At 39.1% G+C, this 19,264-nt stretch overlaps 1 long non-coding RNA gene across 1 annotated transcript in view; it reads left to right on the top strand.

Annotated features, from left to right (window-relative positions):
- The first annotated feature begins 2,690 nt into the window (after positions 1 to 2,690).
- The window catches only part of LOC127493551 (uncharacterized), a 35,986-nt gene continuing 19,412 nt past the window's right edge, over positions 2,691 to 19,264 (top strand). Inside the window, exons 1-2 of the long non-coding RNA XR_011384271.1 lie at positions 2,691 to 3,146; positions 12,649 to 12,687. This is a non-coding gene — a long non-coding RNA (uncharacterized lncRNA). The remainder of the gene's footprint in view (positions 3,147 to 12,648; positions 12,688 to 19,264) is intronic.

Here is a 19,264-nt window from a genome sequence, read left to right on the forward strand (position 1 = left end):
TATCTATAGTCCTTGTCGTTGGAAGTGAAGAGATGTAAATAAATCAATTCTGAAAACATTGAGTTTCATAGAAAGCACCTAGAAACATAAAGAAGTTTCACTAAGAGACAGCTGATCTAAATTTTCTTGCCTGTATCAGGAGGGAAACAGCCTAGCAAACAATAAGGTCCAATTGGAGGGCACTGGAAGGCATCTCAACCTTGCTGATAGTGACAATTTATGTTCCTCATGTCCACATCCCATGCACGGCATATATGGTGTTCCTGCAGAACTTGACAAACAACAATGAACAGATGTTAAATGGAGTAAAACCACTTTTTGAATTGAAAACATCTATCATTAGGCAGTGGTTGCTTTCAGGGTGTTTAGAATTTACTCTTCAAAGAAAGATGAAAAATAATGTGCGTGGAGAAAGAGAGACTCTCACTAGGTAAATCATTCACTAATGACTGTAAATAGAAGTTAGGCAGGGTTTTAGGCCAACTGTTTAGGCTCTGAACATTTATTAAAGTCAAGAATACCAAGCCAACATATCTGCTTTCACAGAGGGAAACTGGCAACTACTTTTACCTAACTGGTGCTCTGAAAAGTAACAAAGAGAATATAATATTCAATGATGACATTTGTAGAATTCTGCATTCTAGTGATTAGGAATGAGATAATCAAAATTATTTCAATAAGAATTGGAGCGCTTGCCCCTGTTTTGCTGGGCTTTGTAATTAGAAGGTTTGGTAGGAGTTTGGGGGTTTTGGATATGGGTAGAGAGTGCATCAACAGCGTGAGATCTAGAACAGGAGCTCTAGGCATGCACCAGACATAAAATACAGCCAGTGCCCACAGCAGACTCAAGTATATACAAATCCAATCTTTGGGTCAGAGTAAAGGAACTAGAGTGTGAAAAGACAAGTAGGAAGTGGATGTGACATGAGTGGAAGCCAGTGGCTTAGGCTCTAGGTCTTTACTGAGGAAGTAAAAGATGAAGCAAGTTTCTGTACCAAGTCAACAATTGGAGCACTGGAGAGGAGAGGGATCTGTATTCCAAATCCCTGAAACATATACATTATTTTGAAGAATATGGAGACTTCAATGGAGATATAATTAATAGAGAGACAGAAGACATTGTAGGGAGAAAGGATCTGCACAGTCCTTGGTAGAAAGGCAGTCACCCCAGTGGGATTCTGCCAGGTTTGGGCGATAGGACATAGCTTTGGGTACTTGGCAGAGGGGGACTTGCTGGAAGAAAATTGACCTAAGTGTTTCTTCCCTGGGTGCTGCTTCTGTTGGTTTGAGGCAAAGAGACAAAGACTATCAAGAAAAAGTTACACATCAGACAGTATGCATGGATGTTGGTTTGTAACAAGTCTGATCAGTATACATGGTAAGTATTCTCTGAAACTGAAGAGAGGCCCTTGGTTCACACTGTATCTGTTTTGACCTTCCTTCCTCTTTAAGGTTCAGATTTTTCAGGGTCTTTATTTTTTGTTTTCTCTCTTATCTCCTCTAATTTTCTTCCTTTAATATGTTTAACATTTATTCCACTGAATACACATTTAATATGAAATTTTATGTATTGGTCACTACTGGGATAGGTCCTTTTTGGTAGAGAAGTGAAAATAGAACTGGAATTTGAAGTATGGAATGTGGCTTCTGAGACAGTTCCTCAGTTGTCTGGGGTAACGAGGCTTTGTATAACTATTTCTCCAATACTAGTGCATTTGCACAGTGAAGTATTTGTCTACTCTATCATTCTGCTTATGCCAGATAGTTTTTCAAAGAGACTGAAGGCAGCTGACAATGATGAATTGAAATGGTTACTTAAAATTGAATTCTAAGGTCTGTTGGAAGGAAAATACATTTATGAATCTTTTCTGAATTTAAGAAAGACCAAAGCTTTCAGAAATTTTTGAAACTGGCTGGAGGACAATATCTTAAAATGTATCCTGAAGTCAGGAAGGAGTACTTTTGGGAAATCTTAGTTCAGGGCCTGAGACCAGTAATGATGTTGAGGACACTTTAGTGACAAAGGAACATGAGTAAGAACTCTGAGGGATATAATGAATCCAATCTATAAAAACTGTCTGTGGTCTCTTCTGAGTCAATGGTTAACGTGTCTGGATGATATTGAGATAGGGAAAACTGTCTGTGGTCTATTCTGAGTCAATGGTTAATGTGTCTGAATGATATTGTGATAGGGAGAAGAGTTTTGAAGTGAATAAAGAAGTCTTTACATGGAAATAAAGCTATTGGAAAATAGATCAGAGAATAAAACTGGGATATTTGATATAGATAAAGAGGATCCTTTGCCACAGCCTCAACTTTCATTAACACTATTGTATGAAAGCTTGTTGCAGCTTGCCTACCCTTATACTTAGCCCTTTTTGCACTTCATAACATAAAGGTACACTCTCTCACCTATCCCAAATCTTACAATATTGCATTGCCTGGAGTGTAAAATCCTTTTGGTGACAAGGGAATAATGTTTAAGCAGTAGCCCTCATTTGGGGGAAGCTTTCTTTTATGACTTCTCAAGCCCCTCCTAACCATAGAGCTTCATTGATTGTGCCTGTGTATGTATTCTTCTTTAAAGTGAGGTTTATTCCTTATCAGAATGCACATAAGTCTTTCAAACTACCTTAATGAGGTATAATAGACATAGAAAATGTCTATATATTTACTGTATAACAATTTGGTGTACTTAAACATAAGCATGTACTCATGAAAACATCATCACAAAAGATTTAAATTCATTTTGCATAAATTTATCTAACAATGCCAAAAGCTTTCCCTTTCCCCATTCCCCCACTTTTGTAGTGAGATTGCTTAAAGGGCTACCTTCTAAACTCTGTGCTAAAGTGTATACTCAAGTAGTGTTAATTATATGCCCAGTGTTGTAAATTAGATCTACAGAATTTATTTATCTTGCATGATTGATTACCCTTTGACCAATGTTTTACATTTCTTCCTCCCTCCAACAATCACCATTTTAATTTCTGTACCTGTAAGTTTGACATTTTAGGTTATAGATGCAGAAGAGATTATGCAGTATTTGTCTTTCTGTATCTGACTTATTTCCCTTAGGATAAAAACCTCCAGGTTTACCGATGAAGATGCCAAATCATATGAAAGTCTAAATCTCAATATTAAAGGTAAATATAAGGACAAGCATATGATACTAAAGTGGGGTGATGGTGATACACAAATCACTTTTGACATTAAAATGTAAATTAAAATATAAAAGCAGTAATAATACTGTAACTACAACAATTTGTAAATGGAAACAGCATAAATAAGCAAATCTAGTATCAATCACATAAATTGTGAGGATACAAATAAAGTGTCCTCTCTGTGATAAAAGTTAAGTCATTAGCTTAAAATAGTATTATAACTATGAAATATTTGATATGAGCTACATTGCAACCCAACAAATATACATAGAAAATATCATCGGGCATTGGTATGTGGCTTAGTGTTACTTTATGATGTGAAACATTTTGCTTCTTGTGTACTGTGTCATGAATAAACCGAATTTCTACTTTAAAAACAATGAAAGATGCCTGTGTTCTTAATTGGTGGCTGTACTTATAGCAAAAAAATCAGCTTTTTCACTAAAAGCTCTACTGAATACTTAACAATAGAAACTATAGAATCTAATGAATCTTTGATTTTGTTTTCTTTTAATCAGTAATTCCTAATGGATTAGAGGTAATTTTTCTCCTCAGGAATATTTGGAAGTATCTGGGTAACTTTATATTTTCACAAATGTGTGTGTGTGTGTGTGTGTGTGTATGTGTGTTTGTGTCATGTTGAGTAGGTGTGGGTGCTATGGTCATCTAATGGGTAGAGGAGATCAGTTGTGTTAGTAAAATGTCATGGTCTTGTCAGTGGCATGATTTACATCCTGGACACCATCCTAGGCTCTAGCCCCTACTGCCATCGCTGGAAGCCAGGTGACCAGATGGCCCAACCACAGGTGTCAGCTCCATTCCCACCCTAATGAGATTTGCTGTTCCTGCATAGTAATAGAACCTGCTTCCTGCACACATGTTCTTTCACCAGCTCTCTCTCTCTCTCTTCCTTCTTCACCCTCTCTCTCTATTGATCTTTGTCTTAACCCCCTCCCCCTTCTCTGCTCCTTCCTTCCGGCCTGTCAGATTTCCCACCAGTAAACCCTTTCCCTTAACTCCAGTGTTTGGTGTGTTTTGTGGTAGCCTTACAAATGATATTGCAAAGCACACTAGAATGCATAGCCCACTCATCTCCCCCTCAAATGTTAACAACACAGTTGAGAAACCTTGTTTTAAATATAAATGAAAATTTTCTGGAATACTACATTTTAAAAAATGTAATAGAAAAGTCCTCAGGTATATAACTTCATCTAGTGTAATTCCAGTAAGTCATCACTCATTTTATTGTATTAAAATTATAGGAAGCCATTTTGTTGAACTAAGCTCCTGCACAAACCCCAACAGACCAGACCAAAAGTCCAAATGAGTCACTAATAAAAAAATTCAAACTGAAGCTAAGTTTTGGGAAAATCAGGAAAGAAAGAGATAAGGGCCAAAATTCTCAAGCTGACCAGTTTCAATTAGCATGAAAATAATGTTCCCTGGGCTTTAATCTTTCCATCCTTTAATCCTCACAAGAAGTAAGTTAAAGTAACCTGATGTTAGTCGGTTGTTATCTTTTATTGCTCTGTCTCCCTGTACTCTTCTTACAAATGAAAACATAGTAATGTATGAATTAATGATGGGGACATGGGGACACATTCTAAGAAACACATTTTTAGGTGACTTTATTATTATGTGAACAACATAGATTATACTTATATTAACTTAGATGGTATAGTTTACTACACACCTAGGCTAAATGATACAACTTGTTGCTCCTAAGGTCATGTTGAATGAAAATATCGTGAGATTAAATTAAGAAAAAATATGGTAAATATAAAATCTATGATACTGCTCCCAGTATCATATGGCACATTGTTTTATAGAATGCTTTTAAGAATAATCAGAAGTGTACTCAACATGATGATTAAAAAGTATAGTAAAGACAAATACCACTAGCATAGTTATTATTATCATTAGCAAATTCTGTATATTATGTACATAATTGTATATGCTACACTTTCATAAAACAAGCAGCACAGCAGGTTTCTTTACATCACTAATCACCATGAAATGTGAGTAGAATGTTGCACTGTGACATTGTGATGGGTACCAAGTCACTAGGTGATTGGCATTTTTCAACTCCATTATAATCATAGGCAACCACAGTTGTATATGCATCCTGTCATTTGTGGAAATGTTATACAGAGCATGACTGTACCTGTGAGATGACCAATCCACTTTGTACTTTCTTCCTGCCTTTCTTTAGCCTTTGTCTCTAAAATCAATCACTCCTGCATGGCCCATCAGAACACTTATCATAGTTTTTGGAATGAAGTGTTGCCTGAATCTAGAATAAAAAATGAAGCCAATTAAGATGTTTCAACTAAATTGCTGTAATTTTGTCTCTTGACAATTGCAGGTTATAAAGTGTTTAATGTGGGGCCAGCATTGTGGCACAATGGTTTAAGGCACCATTGCATGCTGGCATCCCATACTGGAGTGCAATTTGAGTCCTGGTTACTCTGCTTCCAGGCCAGCTACCTGCTAAATGTGCCTGGGGAAGCAATGGAAAATGGCTCAAGTACTTTGGTCCCTGACATCTGGCTCAGACCAGGCTGTTGTGGCCATTTTGGGGAGTGAATCAGCTGATAGAAGCTCTCTTTTTCTGTTTCTCCCTCTCTGCTACTCTGCTTATACATACACACATGCATAAATAAATAAATAATAATTTTTAAAAAAATAAAATTTAAAAAATAAATAATAAATAAATAAAATTTAAAAAATAAATTAATGAATCTTCTATTTCAGAACATACTTATTTACATTTAGGATAGAAAAAATATAGATATTAACTTAAGGTCACAAGGAGAATACCATTAACTTAAAGCCATAAGTTAATTTAAGGCCATAAGTTGGAATTTACTTTGTCTGAAATAATTATTTTTCTTCAAAGAGCTCATTCTCTCATCTTCATCAGCCATTTATTCAAATATTTCCTTTTTAATAAGGTCTTTTGCAAAATACTACTTAAACTTATAATTATCACCCACCCTTTCATTTCTATCACTATTCCTTGCTTTAGTTTTCTATATATTTACCACCATCTAATGCATATTTTACTTACTTTTTTATTAATAAGTTCCCTCCTACTACTAGCATTAGCTTCCTTGGGATGGGGATAGTCATCTGTTTTGTACAAAGCTGTGTTTCTTACAACTGAAAAAAATACTTAGAAAATGTACTCAATAATATATATATATTTTTTTTTGTGACAGGCAGAGTGGACAGTGAGAGAGAGAGACAGAGAGAAAGGTCTTCCTTTGCCGTTGATTCACCCTCCAATGGCCGCCGCTGCTGGTGCGCTGCGGCCAGCACACCGCGCTGATCCGAAGGCAGGAGCCAGGTGTTTCTCCTGGTCTCCCATGGGGGTCAGGGCCCAAGCACTTGGGCCATCTTCCACTGCACTCCTGGGCCACAGCAGAGAGCTGGCCTGGAAGAGGAGCAACCGGGACAGAATCTGGTGCCCATACCGGGACTAGAACCCAGTGTGCCAGTGCGGCAAGGCAGAGGATTAGCCTATTGAGCCACGGCGCCGGCCTAATAATATTTTTAAAATAAAGAGAATACTACATTTTGATTGAAAGAAACCTTTGAGAAGGATTCCAGAGAATCCAGTTAGGGAGTAGATAACACAGTAAGTAGAAAATAGACATAGGATGGATATAGTGAAAGTCTATAGACCAGCTCTCTCAGGTACCCAGGGAGTATAGCTAAGGTTGGATGCCGTGGGGAAACACTCAGAATTCTAGACTATCCAGTGAACCTGGTAATGTCTAACGAGTAATTAATAATGTAGTACAGATGAACATGCCTACTAGGAAGGACAGACTTTGGAATGAAGAGAGATATTGTAGAAGGGAGCTCTAGAGAGAAGTACTGACACGGCTTGAGAAGGCAGTAAAAATTAAAATATATCCAAAAGTGTCAGCATTTATGTAGTACGGTGAACAGGAAATACAAAGCTTACAGCCTGGTAAATTTGAATGTAACAACCTAGTACAGATATTAATGTGCTTATTGATTAAAAGACTCTTATGGAAAGAGGTAGCTCTGTGACAGTGTTCTAGGATTGACTGAGAAAGGGGAAATTGCAGGACATGCCAAGTGATGAGTACAGGCCATTAGTGATGGAGTAAATGCTTTTCAAATAAGGAGATACCACTGTGTGATGACCCAGTCAGAATGATTTGTGCAGTCCATTATCAATAGAAGATACCATTTGCATACAGGTTCTTGCTGTGAAGTTTTCTCACAACCAAACTGGTTAAGGCAGATTTATCTCTTGTGGAACCACTAATGTGACTGGAAACACTAAGTCACTTTTCCTGGGAGAGTATCATCGTTTGATTGATTGTTTGATGGAGCCATTCAGTGGTCACTAATTGGTAACCTACTCCATGCTTATTAGTTGTGCGACATGCTTAAGAGTCCTGATTTTGAAGTTAGAAACAGCTGGATCTAAAGCATAGCTCTTACACTTAACAATTGAATTATTTCTGTACCTCAGTTTCAACACATACGTGAATTGGAATGAATCATAGCTTTCATATAGTGTTGCAGGATTTAAGGGGGACATTGTATACAACTTAGGTTATGCTTTACGAACACAGTGAGCTCAGTAAATGTATACATAATTCTTATGCTTTACTAAGATAATAGCAATACTGTGGAGAACCCTAAAGACCACCCCATATGTGAGCCACAGATAAAGTTTAAAAATATTTCCAGGAACTTAAATGTCCTCTCTGAAAGTTAATCCTAAATCTTGAAGTTGGATGTGAAATATTAAAACATTACATCACATCATAGAACACATTTGTTCAGTAAAGGTGGATATCATATTTTTGAAGTCTGTGTAATAAGACGACTCTTCACATGGTAAGTTATGTAACTATGTTGGATAATGTGAGCTGAGACCCTTCTCAGAGCTCATTCACGAACAAAGCTGCAAGTTAATAACAATAGTAAGACTCAGAATCAGGAAACAAAATCAATATTGCTCCTGTGCCAAGTGGCCCTTTCTTCCTGAGGATGTATAGTTCCCATTTCTCTCTCTCTCTCCCTCCCTCTCTCCCTCTCTCTCTCTCTATCTCCCTCTCTCTCTTCCCACCCATGTCATTTAACTTTTGTTTCTTTTTTCTTTCTTATATGCTTTTTCTTTGAAAGTTGGTAGTTGTGTCTTAAGTACTTTTTATACCAATAGTCTAGAGGTACATTCCAACAAATCTCAATTGGAGAGAATGTGCTCAGGAATTGGAAGTCAGAGAGACTGAATGTTCATATTTGAGCATCTGACTATGCAAAGGAGGAACTGTTAGAAATCCACTATTTCTGGGGCTGGCATTGTGGTATAGCAGGTTAAGCCACCACTTGCAACACCAGCACCCCATTTGGTCCCTGGTACAAGTCCCGGCTGCTCCACTTCTGATCCTGCTCCCTGCTAATGCACCTGGAAAAGCAGTGGAAGACGGCTCAAATCTTTGGGCCTCAGCTATCCTTATGGGAGATGCAAATGAAGCTCCTGACTCCTGGCTTCAGCCTGGCCCAGCCCAGGACATTTTGGCCATTTGGGAAGGGAAGCAGCAGATGGAAAATCAACCTCCCTCTCTGTACATCTGCCTTACAAAGAAATAAAAATAATTTTTTAAAAAACCGGGAGTCTACTATTTCTGATACTGAAAGTCTATGGTTAGCATTTAGCCCCATTGTTTCTTTTCTTTCTCTTCTGAATCTCATACTATTTTGCACTTTACTTTGCTGGTCATGTGTTTGGCACAGGTTGTGGGATGGTTTGAGGAGGAAAGTGCCTGAAATTGGAAAGAAGACAAGTATGTGGCAGCTAGGGAATTCTCAGAGGTTCATTTCCAACGTCTGGTTGCCTCATAGTATTTTCTTCAGAAACCTTTTATTTAAGGTATACAAACTTGATGAATTTCATAAATACAACTTTAGGAACATGGTGATTCTTCCCACCCTACCTTCCCTCCCACTCACACTTCCACCCTTCTTCCTCCACCCTCTGCTATTCCCATTCTTATTTTTCACTATTATCTATTTTCAATTAACTTTACACATATAAGATCAACTCTATACTAAGTAAAGAGTTCAACAAATAGTATGAAAAAAAGAAAACTTCCTCAACAGTCGAGACAAGTGCTGTTCAAAGTCATCACATCTCAAAGTGTGAATTTCATTTCTGTAGATTACCTTTTAGGTACTCTATTAGTTACCACAGATCAGGGAGAATATATGGTATTTGTCTTTTTGGGACTGGTTTATTTCATTAAGTATAATGTTTTCCAGTTGCATCAATTTTGTTGCAAATGACAGGATTTCATTTTTCTTTTAACAACTGTATAGCATTCCATGATGCACATATCCCCTAATTTCTTTATCCAGTCTTCAGTTGGTGGCCATTTAAGTTGATTCCATATCTTAGCTATTGTCAGTTGAGCTGCAATAAACATAAGGGTACAGATAACTCTTTCACATGCTAATTTCATTTCCCTTGGGTTAAATTCCCAGGAGTGGGATGACTGGGTCATAAGGTAGATTTATATTCAGATTTCTGAGGTATCTCCATAGTGTCTTCCACAGTGACTGTACCAGTTTACATTCCCACCAACAGTGGATTGGGGTACCTTTTTCCCCACATCCTTGCCAGCATTTGTTGTTTATTGATTTCTGTATGAAAGCCATTCTAACTTGGGTCAGGTGAAACCTCATTGTGGTTTTGATTTGCATTTCCCTGACGGTTAGTGTTCCTGAACATTTTTTCATGTTTCCATTGGCCATTTGGATTTCCTCTTTTAAAAAATGGCTGTTTAAGAACTTTGCCCATTTCTTAACTGGGTTGTTTGTTGTGTTGTTGTTAAGTTTCTTGAGCTCTTTATGTATTCTGGATATTAATCCTTTATCAGTTGCATGGTTTGCAAATAATTTCCCCCATTCTGTTGGTTGCCTCTTCACTTTCCTGAGTGTTCTGTTGCAGTGCAGAAGCTTCTCAAATGCATGTAATCCTATCTGTCAAGTAGATTCCCTTCTACATCAGAAAGCCTCTCTGAACACTGGTAGAGAAGTGATCAGTATATCTTCAAACTTAACGTTGAAAAATATATATTTAATCCTGTCCACATTTGAGACCTATTTATATCTTAGACAAGTGAGTGGCTTGTGTGTAAATATTTATCTGATAAAGACATTAATATTTCCCCTTTCCAAATGAAGACAAGAATACCATTATTAAGACCATGGGAACATCTTTCTAGCCACTCCACAGATAACTAGTTTCCTTCCCTCACCCTTATTCCACTGATGGCCTTTCTGGTAATTTTACTAAGACCAGTATCTTTTACCTGTACTAGAAGATCCTGATGATGCATGAGAAGCAATTCTTTGTAGAGCTGCATTCCAAAGAATATCTTGAGGGGCCAACGCTGTGGCATAGTGGGTTATGCTGTCGCCTGCAGTGCCGGCATCCTGTATGGGCACCAGTTCAAGTCCTGACTGCTCCACTTCCAATCCAGCTTTCTGCTATAGCTTGGGAAAGCAGTAGAAGATGGCCCAAGTCCTTGGGCCCCTGGACCCACGTGGAAGACCCGGGGAAAGCTCCTGGCTTCAGATTAGACTAGCTCCAGCTGTTGTAGCGAATTGGGGAGTGAGCCAGTGGATGGAAGACCTCTCTCTATGCCTCTCCTTCTCTCTCTGTGTAACTCTCTGACTTTCAAATAAATAAATAACTCTTAAGAATAGAAAAAAAAATTCATAGAACTGAAGAGAGAGTAAGAAAGAGAGAAAAGAGAGCTCCAATCCACTGGTTAACTACTCTAGGCACACAGCAATTTGGGCTGAACTGGGTTTGAAGCTGAGTTGGAGTGTGATCCAGATCTCCCATGTGAGTGTTAGTAGCCTCATTTCTTGAGCCATCACTGTTCCCTCCCAGGGTCTGCATTAGGAAGATGCTGGAGCTGGGAGTTGAACCCAGGTACTTTGAAGTAAGACACAGGTGTTTTAACTTTTAGGCTAAATGTTGGCTCGCTCTCTCCTCTCTCCTCTCTCTCTCTCTCTCTCCCTCCCTCAGATTTATTTATCTGAAAGGTAGAGTTACAGAGAGGTAGTGGGAAAGATAGAGAGAAAGATAGAGAGAGAGAAAGAGAGAGAGAGAGACTTCCATAGGCTAGTTCATTCTCCAAATGTCCACACAATGGCTGGAGCTGGTCCAATCCAAAGTCAGAAGCCTGGAGCTTCTTTGGATCTCCCACATGGATATAGGGACTCAAGGAGTTGGGTCATCTTCCATTGCTTTCCTAGGTATATTAGCAGGGAGCAGGATTGGAAGTGGAGCAGCTGGGACCTGCAGATGATGGCTTTACCCACTACACTTCCACAGTACCAGCCCCAGTGCTGGCTCTCTTATCAGCAATTTTGGAGACTTTGCATCTAAGGGACATATAGGAACAAGGAAAAATGCTTTGTAGGTTTGGGAACCAGGGAACCTACCCATAGTCCATTATGCACACATTTGTCAGCAAGACAGAGGGGAGTGGTTAAGTCACCTACCAGAGCTGTGTGTCTCAGACTTAGCAGACAATGTTTACTTGCAACACAAGCCAGAGAAAGAGGAGCACAGAGGCAAGCCTATGTCTGACTAATGTTTTCAATCCACTCCAGAGTGTCATATTACATTGAATGATGAATGTAAGCTTTTCCATTGTCTTATTAAATATTAACATAACAATAGTAATGGACTTTCATAGCAGATATTTTCTAAGATGTTGTGGGCAGATCTGATACGTCTAGCCATCCTACTAGGGAGTGGGAATTGTAAATAGGATTATATTTTCTGGCAGTAAACAGAAAGTGCCTATCTCTGGTGCAGCCGAGCTGTGTTTCACACCACTACATATTACTTCTTGTAAAGGACAGGGGAATCATACATTTCAGAAATTGGGTCACATTTTTGGAGCCCCCTTCCCCATTTAGAGCAAGAGGCATTCTCAATACCTTTACTTTCTCTGCCTCTTTTCTTTCTTTCTCTCTTATATTTCCCTTGCTTTATGATGATGTTCTTTGTGGAGTTAATGCTAGTTATGTGAAAAAGATTTTAATCCATGGCCTGTATAATCATGTAAAAGTATGTGTGACACTTCAGTAACTGAATTTTAATCAGTAATGGCAAGACTTGAAATAAAGTGAGAAGAAAATGAAAGGGCATGAAGAGGGACCAGATTCTAGTTGTTGGACTGGAAAGATAAAGACTTATGTTTTTTTTTCCACATTGGACACATGGCTCTGTCCATTGTTCATATATTTGGTGCTCTGTGTGGCAGTTATTAGGGGGTTGAAGTCTATATAATTAAGCACTGGAGATGGTAGATATTTATATGCATTTTAACAAAATTTAAAATGTCTTAGCTAACATGAACAAAAGTATCTTACTAATGTGATATTGATTGGTGACTTTTGATATATGTTTCAGGTCAGGTGAACTTTTTGAAGTCTCCTAAGAAAAGGAAAGGTAGGTATAGGATAAATCTATGTATTAAGATACAAATAATTTTTAAAAATATGAGCAATTTTTCAAATTCTAACATGCTATTGCTTTGTGACAGTTTTTTACTTCTGCGCTTAGTTTTGCAATCCTTAAAATGGAGTGAACATTATCGTTTTTATAAAGTTGCTTTGCAGGTTGAATAAAGCAATGCTTTGTAAACTGCTTAGAGTGAATGACAATCAGCACTTAGCTGCAGTCTTTTTTTAATATATTTCATAAAGATAATTTAGACTCTAAGAAGATTATAGAGGATTTTCTCATGAGTAATTGAGATATAAAACTCATAAAATATTTCCAAGAATAATGAAAGTTTTGATCAGAAACAGAATATTACCGATTGGGCTGTGTGATAATTATTACATTTCATTCCTAAAATGATATGTTAAGGAAAATACAGTAAATACTATGCTGACATTGAGCCAATTGGGCAAGTAGAAATTATAGTCATTGTATTTGAAACTTATGGAAAAGAGCAAAACTTCTGGATCATATGCAGAAAGTGGCATATTCTGGTAATACGTAGCTAACACTCCTTGTTTGCACCGCACACACACAGACACAGGCTTATTGCCAAGAAGAGAGAATAATGAAACTCAAAGAAGTCACAGATGTACAACCACCATAAGAATCCTGCTGGGCTGGAAACACATGAGGCATCACCTTCTGGCTCCTGGAGCTTCAAAGGAGGATGTTTTTCATCTTGGAACAGGGACCAATCATTTACTACTCTGGCCCTGCAGGGTCTCCCTGTCAATGTCACTGTCTGTTAATTTCCTTGTGTGTCCCATATTGTTTGTTTTTCTATCCCTCACCCACTCTCTTCATTTTTTACTTTACTTTTTTTTTTTTTTGACAGGAAGAGTTAGACAGTGAGAGAGAGAGAGACAGAGAGAAAGATCTTCCTTCCGTTGGTTCACCCCGCAAAGGGTCACTACGGCCAGAGCGCTGCACCGATCCAAAGCCAGGAGCCAGGTGCTTCCACCTGGTCTCCAATGCGGGTATAGGGCCCAAGCACTTGGGCCATCCTCCACTGCCTTCCTGGGCCACAGCAGAGAGCTGGACTGGAAGAGGAGCAACCGGGACAGAATCCAGCACCCCGACCGGGACTAGAACCTGGTGTGCCGGTGCCACAGGCAGAGGATTAGCCTAGTGAGCCATGGTGCCGGTCTCTTCATTTTTTTTCTGACAAATGCTTTTTGTTCTTTTTATTATTGGAGGGGTATTTTTTTTTAAATGACAGAGATTAAGTTATAGGAGGCAATGAGTTCAACTCAATGGAGATTCCTAAATGCCTATGTTAAGGCATAGACAAGTTGATGATTAAGGAATACTACTTCCCTAAAGACCACTCCTGGGCCTTCACACTGAGAGCGCCTGAAAATGAATAGGCTGATCTAGGATGAGCTGTGTGGCTGGACCAAATTGGTGGGACAGCCAACATGGTCTTGAAAAGTATGCCATAGAATGAAGAAAAAGGACACAACCAGTGGTAAAAATATTTCCTCAGTTGGAAGTCTACTAGAATTTACTCATCAATTATATTGCATTTTATAACTTGCAACAAACAAGACTCCAAATGCTATCAATCAGGATTGCATTGGAAAGGAAGAATGCTATCAGTCAAGGGCTAAATCTGGCAACTGAAAATTTTCTGAAAATGTCTGTAGGGATATAGTTTTGGACTAATAAACAAATGTCTTTATTCTCTCTTTTTTAAAAATAGAAACAAATGTCTTTATTCTCAAATATACATAAAGCTAGTTGCCTGTCTGCTGAATCTGTAAGTATAAAATCTCTTCCTCAGGGTGGGTATTTTGGCACAATGATTTGAACCACCAGTTGGAATGCTCATAGCAGAATGCCATTTGTAGCCCCCAGATAACCCTGTTGTGATGCAGCTTCCTGCTAATGCATCCTGGCAGGCAGCCAGTGATGGTTCAAGTGCTTATGCCCTTTCCACCAACGTGGGAGAGACCCAGTTAGGGTTCCTGGCTCCTGAATTCTACCTGGTTTAACCCTAGCTGTTGCAGGCATTTTGAGAGTGAAGCAGAGAATGAAAGATCTCTCTCCTTTCTCTCTCCCTCTCTCTCCCTTCCCTTTACCCTACCTTCCTCCCTCCTTCACTTTCTTTCTCTCTCCTTTTCTTTGTCACTCTGCCTTGAAAGTAGATGATGTTAGCAAAACTCTTTTTTTAAGTCTTGATTATTACTATATTTCCAGTTGTGAAAATATTACTTTGCCAGCTTCACATCTGAGTTAAGTGTATGTATGTGTGGTGCTCACTTGTAACTTCACTAGGAAGAAAATTCCATGAAGTGGGAAGAATGTCTGTTGAGTGACTGATGAGGGACAAGAAAGAAGCTCCTTAACTCGAGTAGAAAGTCTGTCTCCTACTTTTCTCTTCAAGACTTCCAACTAATTTTGTATTATTTTGTATACAGATTAGAAATTCAGATCTGATAAGAATAGTGGGCTTGTGGATTCTGGAATCCTAGTACTTCTTAATAATCATAAAATGGAAATAATAATAATCAAAGGGAAATAATTACTGATTAATAAAAGGACAAAGGCAATGCTGATTTTTTTTTGAGATAGCATGGAATACAACAGAATCCAGTAACCCCCAGAGACCTATTGTGTCAAGAAGACCTTGAAGCCCATTGCTTTATCTGTTTTTTGAGGTGTGGTGCATCTGCAACCAACATCCCATACACAGAAGACACAGCAGTCTTTCAGGACATGTCTATCGAGGCATAGAACTTAAAAAAAAGAGACACAGCCCTACCTAGTATTTGAACAATGCAACTTTACAGATACCTAGATCACAAAAAAAGTGACCCTGCAGCAGTGGCTGGCTGAGACACTCAATACAACTCAGAACAGAAAAAATCATTAGTGATGGTACTGGAACTGGCATTTTTAAATACCTTATGGGTATAATAAAGTAAAGATGTCTGAATTTGGAAATTTTGCAGTCAAATTTTAGAGAAATGTAAGGCAAACCAAATGGATATAGGATTATAAACAATCATCCTAATATTAGTCATATACAGAAGTATGTTCTTACAGGCAAATATCTAAGTGTTCTTTTATTTCCTGAGTTAAACCAAAATAGTGACTGATGCAGAGGCCACATCAGTAAAGAGGGTTGCTGTGGACTGCCTCATTTAGAACAAAAGCAGCGATGCGGTGTAAGTGGCAGCAGTACCAAAAGGGGGTGCCTGCTGAAGGAAGATTGAATCTGGGCTTCGAGGGGGAGCAAATTTGTGTCACAGAATACAAGTATTTCGTGACACCCTTTCATGCTGACATACTGAATTCTGGCACCTTCACCTGATGACAGAGAAAGTTTGCAATCTTATACAGAAAGCCTAAAATAATTCTGGTCAGACTTCTTTCCAGGACTTAGTCCTGGTCACATTAGCTCTTCTGCTACAACTGTGCATTCCCTTTTCTTGATGACACTCACGTGAAACCTCTATGGGGAGGGCACGTTTCCAAAGAACTGCTTCGATGCCCTATATGAGTCCGAAAGGGAGTGACATGGTTTGTGCTTCCCGCCTTTGCTGTGAGGAAAGAGCAGCAGATCACCCACAAATTTAAGTGAATGTGCTTCTAAGGGAATGCTCTGCACAGATGAAGGATTCCTGAAGGAGACCTCCGTGTGGTGTGGCAAGAGCGTTAGTGTTTTAGGGTCTATTGGATACTTGGAAGAAGGTAATTAACCCAGGAATACCTCTTTCTTTTTGTTTGTTTAATTTGTATTTATTTAATTTATTTGAAAGGCAATAAGACACATTTACACGTACATACACAGAGGGAAAGATAAAGAACTATCTCCTATCAACTGGTTCACTCCTCAAATGCTTACAAGATCCAAGTTGGGCCAGGCCAAAGCCAGGAGATGGGAGCTCAATCAAGGTGTCCCATGGAGGTGTCATGGACATGGCTCATGTACTTGAGCCATCATCCCCTACCTTCCAGTGTGTACATTAGATGGAAGCTGGAGTGCAGAGTACAGCCGGAACGCAAACCCAAGTACTCTGATACGCTATTCGCACGTTGTCAAGAGGAGGCCCAACTTCTGCACTAAATGGACACTACCGTCCCCACTTCCCACTGCTCCCACAAGGTTCCTTCTGAGTGAATTGTTCTATCAACAGAGAATGAAGCTGTAGCAGAGTGAAAAACGTTAAACTAGAACCAGTGGGCTCTTAAGAGAGAACTTTGCCGTGGAGGGGTCTCTAGTGAAGTCCCTCAGGGAACTGTTAGTCCCTTAGGAACCTGTTCCTAAGCCACATTTGCAAAAAATGGGAGTGTTGACTTAACAGTAAATATTTAAAGAGAGGATGGGTAGCAGCCAAAAGGGGGTTCTGAAAGTAAACTGAGATCTAATGTAATACACACCCTCATTACTCCAGCCTCTTTCACAGAAGGCTGAAGTGAAAGAGACAAATTTTAAATATTATAGAAGAGTGAAGATGTATGCAGCTCTAAAAATCTTGGTACTTAAAAGTGGCTGGAATTAAAGGAATATGTCTAATATGCAGCTGCATTAATAGCAGGCTTTGAACAAACAGAAGCTAACGTGATGAAATGAGTGAAGATTTTATTATGGGAAGCACCTGTGAGAGAAAATGCAGAAGCCTGGAAGGGTGTCAAATGACAATGCAGAAGTGACTCCTGGTGAAGACTGGGTGGCAGTGTCACAGTCAGTTAGGAAGCCTGGGCAAGGCTCAGCAAGGTACTCGGGAAGCCCTCTAGCCAAGTTGATTACCATGAGTACCCTGTCTCCCAGGAAAGGACTTGCTTTAATATCCCTGCTGCCCTCAGTCATTGGCTTGAACAGCCTGTGGGAAGCCTGGCCTCAGAATAAACATGATAGAATAATGGATTTCAAAGCACAGCATCTGCTGCTTGTGGTCTATTATCTTCTCTGTACTTCAAAATCTGCAAGAGATGTTCTCACAGCCACTTCAGTTGTTAAAAGGAAGTGAAGAAGGGTTTCACACAGCAGGGGTGATGGAAGTGTTGGAAAAAATAAAAGCTTGAACTCCACTAAGTTCACACTAATCAATAAGTGGTTACACCAGACTGAGGTTAATAGACAGTTTGTGAGAATAGCAGAAGCAAATGGCTCAGATTCTAGGATTTGGCTGATGGGTTTGTACCAGCCTTGTGGTCTGTGGCAGTCATGATCTGGACAAAGAGAAGAAAGAAAACTGGAACTTTTAAAATCCCTGGACTCCCATGACCATCATTTTAAATTTTTATCTAGGAACTAATTTTGTTTTCATTGTTATTTGTATTTGTATATTTATTTAAAAAATTTTTTTCTCAGGGTAATTAACTGCAAAGGAGACATTATTTAGCAAAATGCATTTGGTGTAAAAGTTTTTTTTTAAAGATTTATTTATTTCTATTTGAAAATCAGAGTTACACAGAGAGAGGAGAGGCAGAGAGAGAGAGAGAGAGAGACAGAGACAGAGAGAGAGAGGTTTTCCATCCACTGGTTCACTCCCCAATTGGCCGCAACAGCCGGAGCTGTGCCGATCCAAAGCCAGGAGCCAGGAGCTTCTTCAGGGACTCCCACGCGGGTGCAGGGGCCCAAGGACTTGGGCCATCTTCTACTCCTTTCCCAGGCCACAGCAGAGAGCTAGATCGGAAAAGGAGCAGCTGGGACTAGAACCAGTGCCCACTTGGGATGCTGGCGCTTCAGGCCAGGGCATTAACCTGCTGTCCCACAGTGCTGGCCCCTATGGGAAGCTATTTTAAACACTATTAAAAGTTTAACTTTTAAAGTTAGATAGGTTTAAGTTCAATCCCACCTCAAACACTTTCTGCCTAGATAAAAGCTGCTGTCGACTGACCTCCTATGTCTCCATTTGTATAATGATACAAACACTATTTACCTAATATTTTTTACCTAAGCTTTAAATATGTTCTATAAATAAAGTGTTTTGAACAGTGCCTGGCACTGCATATGGTAACTAATGTTATTATTTGTACTACAATATGATGCAGTAATCATGTGAGATGCTAGGAAGACAGAAATGGAACTCTTCGTGAGAAATTGATTAGGTTGAAATTAGATTTTTTTTTTCCCTTTAAAATGATGGAATGGTATCAGAGTTATGTCTCATAGCTGTTCAGGTAGGAAAAAAGCAAACTTTCAGAGGCCTCAGCATTTTCCGTTCCTGATAAGCATCCCCAAATTAGCTCTACTTAACCTAGCAAATCCCTGTCAGTTATCCTATCTAAAACACTTATGATGTCAGCAAGTTATCTTAATTTTCACTGAAAACAAATGAAACATTAAATTAAAAAGTTCCTATGAGGGGCGCGTGTTGTGGGCAATGATCTAAGCTATTGTGCCTGTGATACCACTATCCCATATGAGCACCAGTTTGAGTCCCAGATGCTCCTCTTCCAATCCAGGTCCCTGCTAGTGTGCCTTGGAAGGTAGTGGTAGAGTACTTAGACCCCTGCACCAATTTGGGAGAGCAGACTCCTGGCTTTGGCCCAGTCCAGCCCAGCCCTG

This window comes from Oryctolagus cuniculus, chromosome 1 (genome assembly GCF_964237555.1).
Source record: "Oryctolagus cuniculus chromosome 1, mOryCun1.1, whole genome shotgun sequence".
Lineage (NCBI taxonomy): Eukaryota > Metazoa > Chordata > Mammalia > Lagomorpha > Leporidae > Oryctolagus > Oryctolagus cuniculus.